This window comes from Portunus trituberculatus, chromosome 44 (genome assembly GCF_017591435.1).
Source record: "Portunus trituberculatus isolate SZX2019 chromosome 44, ASM1759143v1, whole genome shotgun sequence".
In the NCBI taxonomy this organism is placed as follows: Eukaryota; Metazoa; Arthropoda; class Malacostraca; order Decapoda; family Portunidae; genus Portunus; species Portunus trituberculatus.
The window spans coordinates 19,036,326-19,046,325 of NC_059298.1; the positions used below are offsets into that span (position 1 = coordinate 19,036,326).

General features: G+C 41.4%; 1 non-coding gene across 1 annotated transcript; it reads right to left on the bottom strand.

Annotated features, from left to right (window-relative positions):
- Positions 1-8,811: 8,811 nt before the first annotated feature.
- On the bottom strand, positions 8,812-8,884 carry Trnar-ucg. The gene has a single exon. It is a non-coding gene; the product is annotated as a tRNA-Arg (tRNA).
- Positions 8,885-10,000: the final 1,116 nt, after the last annotated feature.

Genomic DNA, 10,000 nt, shown 5'->3' on the forward strand with positions numbered 1-10,000 from the left:
ACTTCGAAAGGTACCCCCCCATGACTGAATGACGACTGGACAACAACCAGCACGTGCATTATTCCATGATACATAAAAAAGGAGTAAAAGAATTAATAATTCTTCACAACTAATTAATCAAAGTATACTCTAATAGGTACAACTGCATGATTAACAAAAAGTGCATGAATACAAATTAATTGTATGACTAACCCAAGGCTACTTGAATTCAAGACAACCTCATGATAATCAATCACTGCATGACCTACGCAGCGACAAGAAAATATTACATGATATCACAAGCTTAATCCTTTATTTGTTAATGGCAATGTGACACCTGTTATTTGAATAATCCTGCATTATTGTACTGAGGATTTAACTACTTTGTTAATACCACTTACTGTCACTGATGAGTTTCAAAAGTACACTTTGAATTTACTGAATAACATCAACATCTTATCAATTTTGAGGTTGACCCATTGAAGTCTTCTTCTGCAATCTCTGCCATGTTTATATAGAGCTGCTCTTTTCCTTTATCTTTTCAATAACACTTCCTTCCTATCATCTCCACTAAAACCCCTATCTCTCTAAAATCGGCTCCTCTGCAAACGTTCCATCTTCTCTTCAACTTCCATCTTTTCTTCATCCATGCACTTTCATCTCACCATTCTCTTGATGACAAACTCTTAACCATACCAGGCAAAGATTTTAGATGTCACAATGATATATATCAATAAAATTTAAAAATCAAGTGAAAAGTATCACCACACACATTCATCAACACACGCCCAACGGTCCACACACAAACGCTGTTACAGCTTTACATATTTATCTATATGCTCTCACGAAGAAATGTGGGAAATGTGAACCTACTTAGCATTATATGGAAACACAAGAATCTATCTAAAAATGTGGCATGTAATTAGTGAAAACAACACCAATTTCCCAAACACATCACCAGCACGAATGCAAAGCTTTCCCATACGGGAGAATATTATTAATAAGTATTTTCAATGACACGAAGCGCATCATCAAAAAGAATAACCATTTTTGTATACAAGGAACATGGCGGAGAAAACAAATATAGTTGATTTTTTTCCCCCGTGCGTGAAGCACATTATCAAACAGAACAAAAAACGAAACATAAATGAACTATTAGCAAAACTTGTATAAAATTCCTCCACACGGGAAAGAATCAAGTGCATCGGAAAAAAAAAGTACAATAGAAAAATTACATTATTTCAAATACTTAAAAAAAAAAAAAAACTCAACTCACATTTGACATGAAAACGCCAGGTAATACATATAAGCTGAGATCCTTCCTACGTTAATATTGATCTTACTTCTAAACAAAAGTGCCACCTTCATGGCCTCCTCCAGGAATGTCTCATACTCACCAACTCAAGACATAGAGAGAGCAGGGCGACCCGCACTACTAACCTGTGAAAGGTGAAAAACATATACACATTAATTTTCCGCATAAACATCAATCAACACATTACACATTTAAGCATATCACCACATATTAATTTCACCATCAACTACATACGTGTGTGTGTGTGTGTGTGTGTGTGTGTGTGTGTGTGAGAGAGAGAGAGAGAGAGAGAGAGAGAGAGAGAGAGAGAGAGAGAGAGAGAGAGAGAGAGAGAGAGAGAGAGAGAGAGAGAGAGAGAGAGAGAGGTTAGGTGGATTGTGTAGGTGTATGCGCACCCGTACCATGAATGAATAAGCCTCAATGCCCAGCCTGATCTAGTTTAACGAATGATAACGTTTCATAATGCTCAACTCGCTAAGTCTCCTAATCGAATAATATACACGGATAACACATTTTTTCCTCTTCCAATAATCTAAATCATTCAATAGTTAAACCACCACTATTATCATACATATATAAAACCACTGCTACGTACATCCTTTACAAATCCATTTTACAGAGTTCCTTAATATTATCACAATGCTGCCGTCACTTAGATAAACTCAATTGTATTTCCTTAACTAAATTCCACCATGCTTAAGTCCGGCTGAGGCTGATGTGACCAAAGAGAGGGACTCGAAATGGAAACTAAGAGGGAGATGGAAAAGGGGAGAGGCGTAGGCTGTCAAGGGGAGAGGGAAAGGGGAGACGAAGGCTACGAGGGGAGTGAAGGGGGTGAGAAATGGTGCTTAAGTGAAGGGGAGAAGGAGAAAAGGGAAACAGGACGAGGGGAGAAGGGAGGGAGCAGGAACTAAGTGAAGAGAGAAGGAAGGGGAATGTGCTGGGAGTGTAAAGGGGACAGGAATAAACTGGGAAACACTCAGAAAAAGAGAGAGGAAAGGGAGGAAATAGGGATGAGGATGGTAAGGGGGAAAGAAATAGCGGAAGGGGGATCAAAAAGGAAAGGGGGAGATAGGAAAGAAAGGGGATAAGAGAGAAGCAAGGAAGAGGCGAAAGAGAAGGAGGGGGGAATGGATGGGAGGGTAAGGAGTTATACAGAGAGAAGGAGGGGGAGGAAAGGCAGAGGAGAAAGAAGGGGAGAGGGAGTGGAGAGGGAAGGGAGAGAGAGAGGGAAGGAGGGGCAAAGTGAGAAGGGTCAGTGGTGACAATACAATTTACTGATGAAAAGTGTCTTTATTTTTCACCAGCTCTGTGAAGTAATTTATATTAGTCCCTGAAAATTAGACTTCAAATAACGCGAAATGAAACTTCTTTCCAAAAATGAGACTTTTTTTCTACTTTGCTCTATTAAACTGTGTAAATACCAGTAAATAAACTTTGAGTTTGGGAGACGCGCGGAGGCAGCGGCGGCGAGCAACGACACCTGTTGGCTCGCCGGTAATCGGATGTGTTCCATTGTTATTTCTTTACATTTCTAAAACAGGTTGGGACATTTTTCTATTGTAATATTCATTTAAAAGCCTTCTGCGTATTTCGAAATTGAAACTCATACCTCTGTTCTGACGCACACACACCATGCTCAGCTATAAGGAAAATATTCTTGCGCCTGTTCTTTTTTCTCTCCCTCCCTCCCTCCTTCCTTTTTCAGCCTCGTAGTGTTTCTCCTTCTCATAAAATTACATGTTTATTGTGCAAATATGAAAATGAAATCATATATTAGTTCTAATTATAAATATCAGGGTCCCAGTCGGAGGTCTCCATTACATTAGAGCACAAGATTAAAACTCGTGAAATTTACAGTCGCTGCACTTTAAATAATGTACGTAATTAAAAACCCTGATTTTTGTCTCTGGGCAGCAATATTATTTAGAGGGCTTTATGCAAATGTCAAAGAAATGTATTAGTTAAATGATGGCATAAAAGCAAGTAATTCACTAGATGGGAGAGTGAAAAGGTGTTGAGCACGGTTATGTCACCTCTTTCATGTGCGTGTTTGTGTGTGTCTCTCTATTAAGGGTGCGATGTAAAGAGCGTGATAATTGTAGGTAGCTATTCTTAAAACTTGTATGTGTTGTATTTTATTAAGCGCAACTTAAGATAACCACTAAGAGAACTAAGAAGTGTCATCCTAAAACCCTGGCAGCCTTAGTAATCTTCCCTCAGCACCAGTGTTCGCTGGTGCATCGCAGCCACAGTCCCCTCGCCACATTCCACTCTTGCGTGTCGTCTCCTTCAGTGGCCACCCACCCAATGCCGCGCCATGCAGCGACTCCGAAGTCCCTCCCACACCGACGCTGCCTCCAGATCTCTCTGCTGCCTTGGCCCTCTCCTTCAGCTTCATGACCCGCCTCTTTCCTGCACTTACTAAAACCATCTTCTCCCTCATCACTTAAGTCCAGCAACCTCTAGTGGTTCTCTCAGCAAATATCTGTTAAGCCATTTGGCGGTCATAATATTCTCACCCTTCCTGGCTACTCTCCCATTGGCACCTCCTCTCCCACCTTTCTCCTATTTTCCCCTTCCGGTCCGCCACTCCCCCTTGCGCACTCCTGGTCCGGCTAGCGAAGGGGACAGGCCGTGGCACCCCTCTACGTAGGAGGGAGGGGAGGTCGCCTGCCTCAGCTGTCAATAGCCAGAGAGTGAGGTGAGCACTCTGATCTCTGATCCGCACGGGGGGAGCACCGCGCCAGGCCTTTCATAGCTCATGGAGATGGAAATGATGGAACCTATCTCGCCAGGCTATGAAGAGGGAGGGGAGAGGCCGTCCGTGTCCATGTAGAGGGAGCAAGGGGGACGGTTTTCCTCCACAGCCATGGGGTCCCTCTTCCCCCTACTACTTGATATTTCAGGGAGAGTTCTGTTGGGTGCTGCCAACGTTTCACTCGGGGACGACAAGGGAAGATAACAGTTTAGGCTCTAAAAGCTTAGCCAAAACGCCCCCCGGCCATCCCAGTGTAAATCGCGTGCTCTTAAGTGATATCTAACCTCACTTCGCCTGACGTTTACAGCCGTTGGTGGCTACATCCACGGTGCAAAGTGTTCCTAACTACCTTGCCCCCAACACCACACCCGCCGCCGCCACATACAAGACTGGACAAAAACATCACCACTATAGCCAACCCTGGACAGTTATCACCACTACACCCAACAATAACCACCTAACACCACCACACCACACCTGCCCACTGCCACACACTAGGGACTGGGCAACATCACCACTATAGCCAATCCTGGGTGGTCATCGCCGCTAAATCCAACACTGTAACCACAAATCATTACCACACTCATGACATTTGCAGCGCCGACCACACCACTCCTTTCTCTCATCACCACAGGTAACATTACACCTATAAAAATCACCACCACATCCAACACCTGATCCATTTCACCATCTCTCGCATCACCACCTCATACAGAACTCGGCTCGGCCACTACTACCACCACCATCACTACCACCACCATTAACACCATCACCGCTACCAAATCCAATGGCGCTCTCCATTTCGTTTTGGCAAAAATACTGATGAAACTTTACCCCAAACCATCTCACATAAAACAAAATGACTATTAATATACATTATCATACGCTGCGCATAGCAATATACAAATTATAATTTTCATAAATGTGCATTTTTCTAAACCGGTTGCTGTCAGCCTTGCATAATCACTCTACAATTTTGTGGCTCTGTAACGTATATACATATTTCATGACAACAAGTCTTTTTTATAGAGATCGGTTACACGTAAATATATATCATGGAAAGGCTGGTCTGAGGGAGGCGGTGGAGGAGGAGGAGGAGGAGGAGGAGGTGGAACAGAAGGCAGAGCGAGAGAGAGGGAGAGGGATAGGGGGAGGAAACGAGGGAGGGAGAAAGGGAGGTGCTGGTGGAAGTGGCGCTAAATACTACAAGCACTGGGACGTCGAGCGCATGACGGTACTCGGAATAAACAGAATAGCACCTATGAGGGACTCCAGGAATATTGCCACACCCTGCCACCCTTAGTAATAACATTCGTACCTTTCTGAGCCTCGTCTCCCTCAGGAAATGCCAGTCACACTAATGAATATGAGTCATTAGTGTCAACCCCACCATGGCACGGTAAGGTCAGCTAAAGTAGAATGAAATGCGGTAAAATGTTCTACGTTAAAGCCAAGTAAGGTAAGGAAAGATTATGTAAGTGCAGTGAAGGAGGGAAAAAAGTTATATGAAGGGATGGGAATGTAAGGCAAGGTTAGGTTAGGTTAAGTAAAGCAAGGTAAAGATAGTGTAAGGTAAGATGAGGTGAAGTAAGTTAAAGTACGTTGATGTAAAGTAAAACAAAGTAAATACAAGTAAGGTAAGGTAGAACAAGGTACGTAACATAAAGTAAGATAAAGCAAGGGAAGGATACGGAACTGATGGAAACGTTTTGAATGGTAAGATACGATTAAGTAAAGCTATTTAAGACAAATTTAGGTGAGGTACACATATATCTCTTCATTACATTTGGCCCTAGAAAAGAAAGATCATTCACCACTTCCCATTATGTGTGTACAGGATGTCTATCTCCTTTCATATTAATTTTCTATCTCCCTATTTATATCACGTGTATATATCGTCCTACTCCTACAAATGTATCTTTTATTTCTAATATCACGACTATCTATATAACTATCTATGTTTATGTGTATTCATCTCTGTATATCGCGAGTGTATATTCATCTTTCTCAATATATTAGTAACTGAATATCACTCCTACTTTATATTACGCAGTTCTATTTTCCATCTTTTTTTATCTTATACCTCTATTAATATACTTTTATTTCAATCAACTTGCAACTTCAGCTGTATATCTCCATATCTACTACTATTTACCTTCTAAACAATTCTCTTTACCTCTCCGTTGATCCATCTACCACTAAACATCATAAGCATCGGGAAATGTTGGCCAAATAACAATAAGAAATACAAAAAAGTAAAAACTAATAAAAACAAAACTCTATGCACCGAGAACCAATTGTGTTTGATAACATACAAGTCACCCACCAGTTCTCTCTCTCTCTCTCTCTCTCTCTCTCTCTCTCTCTCTCTCTCTCTCTCTCTCTCTCTCTCTCTCTCTCTCTCTCTCTCTCTGACAAAATATAGAATACTCAGTAGGTACGGAATCAAAACTATTTCATGAACTTCTTTAATTTTATAACTTTTTCTTCATGACGTACTGCAGTCTTCTTACTTTACCCCCATCACCAATACAGCCCTCCCGCCTTCCTACCCACTTATTACTGTATTTCTTTCTGCCTCCCCATCAGTACAGTACTCATGTTAGCCTTGAATTAGAGTAAGAGTAACAGTACCAAAAACATGCAATGAAAATAACATGAAAAAGTAAAAAATATACGAAAGTGTGATGAAAATCACATACAGTAAGGACAGGAATCATCTTAGAGATTTCAATTTTATATTCCTCCCACCACGTCTTCAAATTTCAGTCAGACTTGCTTCCCCATTGAGAGAAGGGAGGAAGGTGGCGGCGCCCCGCGTGGAGGGTCCCTTGGCCAGATCCTTTACCGCCCCACTGCTCTTCTTATCAGCAAACTAAATAACATTCCACAACCAATATTTCTGAATTTGTTTCCTTCCAAGTGAGTGCAATCGGGGACGTTTCGGTCTGTTTTTTACCTAATGTCTGTTTTGAATATTTTGAAGTTTTTGTTCGGGAACGAAATCTCGGGGAAAAATGCTAGAAAAGCATCAACCCCAACATCCAAATGTGTCATTACGCTTGCATAAATATCACAAATAATTATATAACATCACATGTAATGGACAATACGTAATTACTCTAAAATTTGTGACTGTGAATTCAATGCTATTATTAAAACCAGTAATGTGATTACAGCCTTCAAAACAAAAACAACAATAATTACTGCTGGAAAACAAAACAGAAATCACGTGACACTCGTCAAACGCATTACTCATTCCTCTAGCCCTCCTCCTCCCACTCCTGCTCCTCCACTGCTTCTCCTCCTTCCTTTTACCTTGTGACCTTCCGCTTTCCCTTGCTTCCCCTATTCTCTCGCCCTGTCTACCCTTTCGCATTAAATCATTCACGTTAAAAGACATGGTTTGGCAGACCACCACATAGATACATCCCGAGGTGGCCTCAGCCTTCAGCAACATATGGAGCTTTTCACAGCTTAATGTAAGTGACCTTCACTTCGGGAACATGAGCATCGGAAGTACATTATACCACTAAACTTTGACTGATAATGACAATATGATATTTGTTACTTCATCTGACCAACACTAAACAATACTACTGAACCGAAATATACTACAGGAAGTTGAGGGTTTGAACAATGGCCACTTTTTCTGCTTTCTTTTTCCTCTCACCACTATTTTCTCTAATACAAGAGTTAATCAGTACTCTCAGTCATTCATACCTTTCTCTGGTAAACTCTGGAGCTCCCTGCCTGCTTCTGTATTTCGACCTTCCTACGACTTGACCTCTTTTAAGAGGGAGATTTTAAGACATTTGCCCCTGAATTTAGGATAGTTCACTTGACCTTTAAGGGAACTGGCAACGCAGTGGGCCTTTTTATCATTTTTTGTTGTCCTTGACCAGTTGCCCTCCTACATTAAAAAGTACCATTTTATCAAATCCAAGGCAAAGAAATAGTAGTCACATTGTTAAAATTTACACCCTAGTTGATCTATCTGTCTGCTAAGATGCAACGTTACTGTCTTATCCTGGTATTTCTTTTTTTTCGCGTACGTAACTATTTGCATTATACGTTTATTCGTGTATCAACTTGTGATAATGTGTAGGCGAGTATATTAATGTCTTTATGGTTTCTCTCTTTCTTTCGTGTTTTAATGTCATTGCACAAAACACATCCAGCGCACTTATTTTTCATTTCTAAGTGAAGTAAAACAGCCCAGTATCCATCACCGTGTCTCTGTTTCGTGTGTTGCAGGGGAGGGATAAAAGAGCCGTAATAAAACCTGCTCCCTGCCTTCTCACACTGACGTCGGCTCACCCGAGGCTCGAATAATAATAGGTTCAGGCGCCGCGTCCACCATCACCTCCGCAAAAGTTGGAGAAAACATTCAAGACAAGTATGAAAAACCGAACGTAAATTGCCATATGTCTTAAAAATGTCCGTATAAAGTTGACATTTTACGTACATGTAGAAGTGTGTGTGTGTGTGTGTGTGTGTGTGTGTGTGTGTGTGTGTGTGTGTGTGTGTGTGTGTGTGTGTGTGTGTGTGTGTGTGTGTGTGAGAGAGAGAGAGAGAGAGAGAGAGAGAGAGAGAGAGAGAGAGAGAGAGAGAGAGAGAGAGAGAGAGAGAGAGAGAGAGAGAGAGAGAGAGAGAGAGAGAGAGAGAGAGATGATATAAATAAGAGTGTATGCGTATGTGTGTTTACGGCATTTATAAAAAGTAAAACACAACAGAAAAAAAATCGCACAATTGCCGACCGTGACAGGATTCGAACCTGCAATCTTCGGATCCGAAGTCCGACGCCTTATCCATTAGGCCACACGGCCATATATATTGAACCAGCATTTATAGCGGAGATATACATTTGTTTTCTTAAGACGGGTAAATTTGCAACATAAACATATCAACTACATTAAAATGGTCATAAAGACGACGTACAACTATTCTGTACCAAGAAATATGTCTTTTTTTTTTCGTTACAACAATAGTCGAAGAGTGGCGGACGAACACATGAAAATTGGAGCGGCGCGCCATCCTGTGACGCTTACATAAAACACATCATTGAGTAACCTTGGGGAGCAGCGCTGCCACCGGGAACACACTGCAAATACTCATCCACACCGGCACGTGAAGAATGGTGTCAGTGGATGCATACATGAGACGAGACGAGACAACTACACGGTATGGCCGCACGAAAGACGAGACCAGATGAGAACAGACAGAGTAGACTAGACGAGACGAGACCAGACCAGACCAGACCAGACCAGACCACAGAAATCGGCATAAGGGGACTGGAAAATAAGAGAGGAAAGGAAATTATATAACATATGAAATGAAAGAAATGAAGACCAAAAGAGCAAATAAGGAGAGAGGAAACATAACTAGACCATACAAGATAAGACATCTGTTAAAAAGGGATCATATGGGAATTACATAACATAAAAATGAAGAAATGAAGACCAAATACCCAACAACACCACACCACACCACACCACACCACACCAAACACCTAACTTTACGATATCAGGCAACTAGAAAATAAGGGATGAAATGCAACAGTAATTACAAAACTAAACAAGAGAAATGACAAAGATCAAACAAACCACAAACCAAAACACATCAGATAAGACGAAAGACAACAAAGAAAAAAGGACCTTAAAAAAAAAAAAAAAGAAGGGGGAGGAGGAGTCGCAAAATACCAGAATAATATGAAACAGAGCAGCATCAAGACGACCAGCCCAAAATATCCACAGAAAGGTCAGAGCACCACCACGCTCCTCAGTGGCTCGCGTCTAATCTACGCAACACAGCGAGAGGATAAGAGAAGATAAGACTCAATTTGTCTTCTATTTTTATGTTTTCCTCTTACTTGAATATTACTGTTATTTTCTTACATCTTCCGCCTCTTTCCCCCCTCCCCTCTCTCTCTCTCTCTCTCTCTC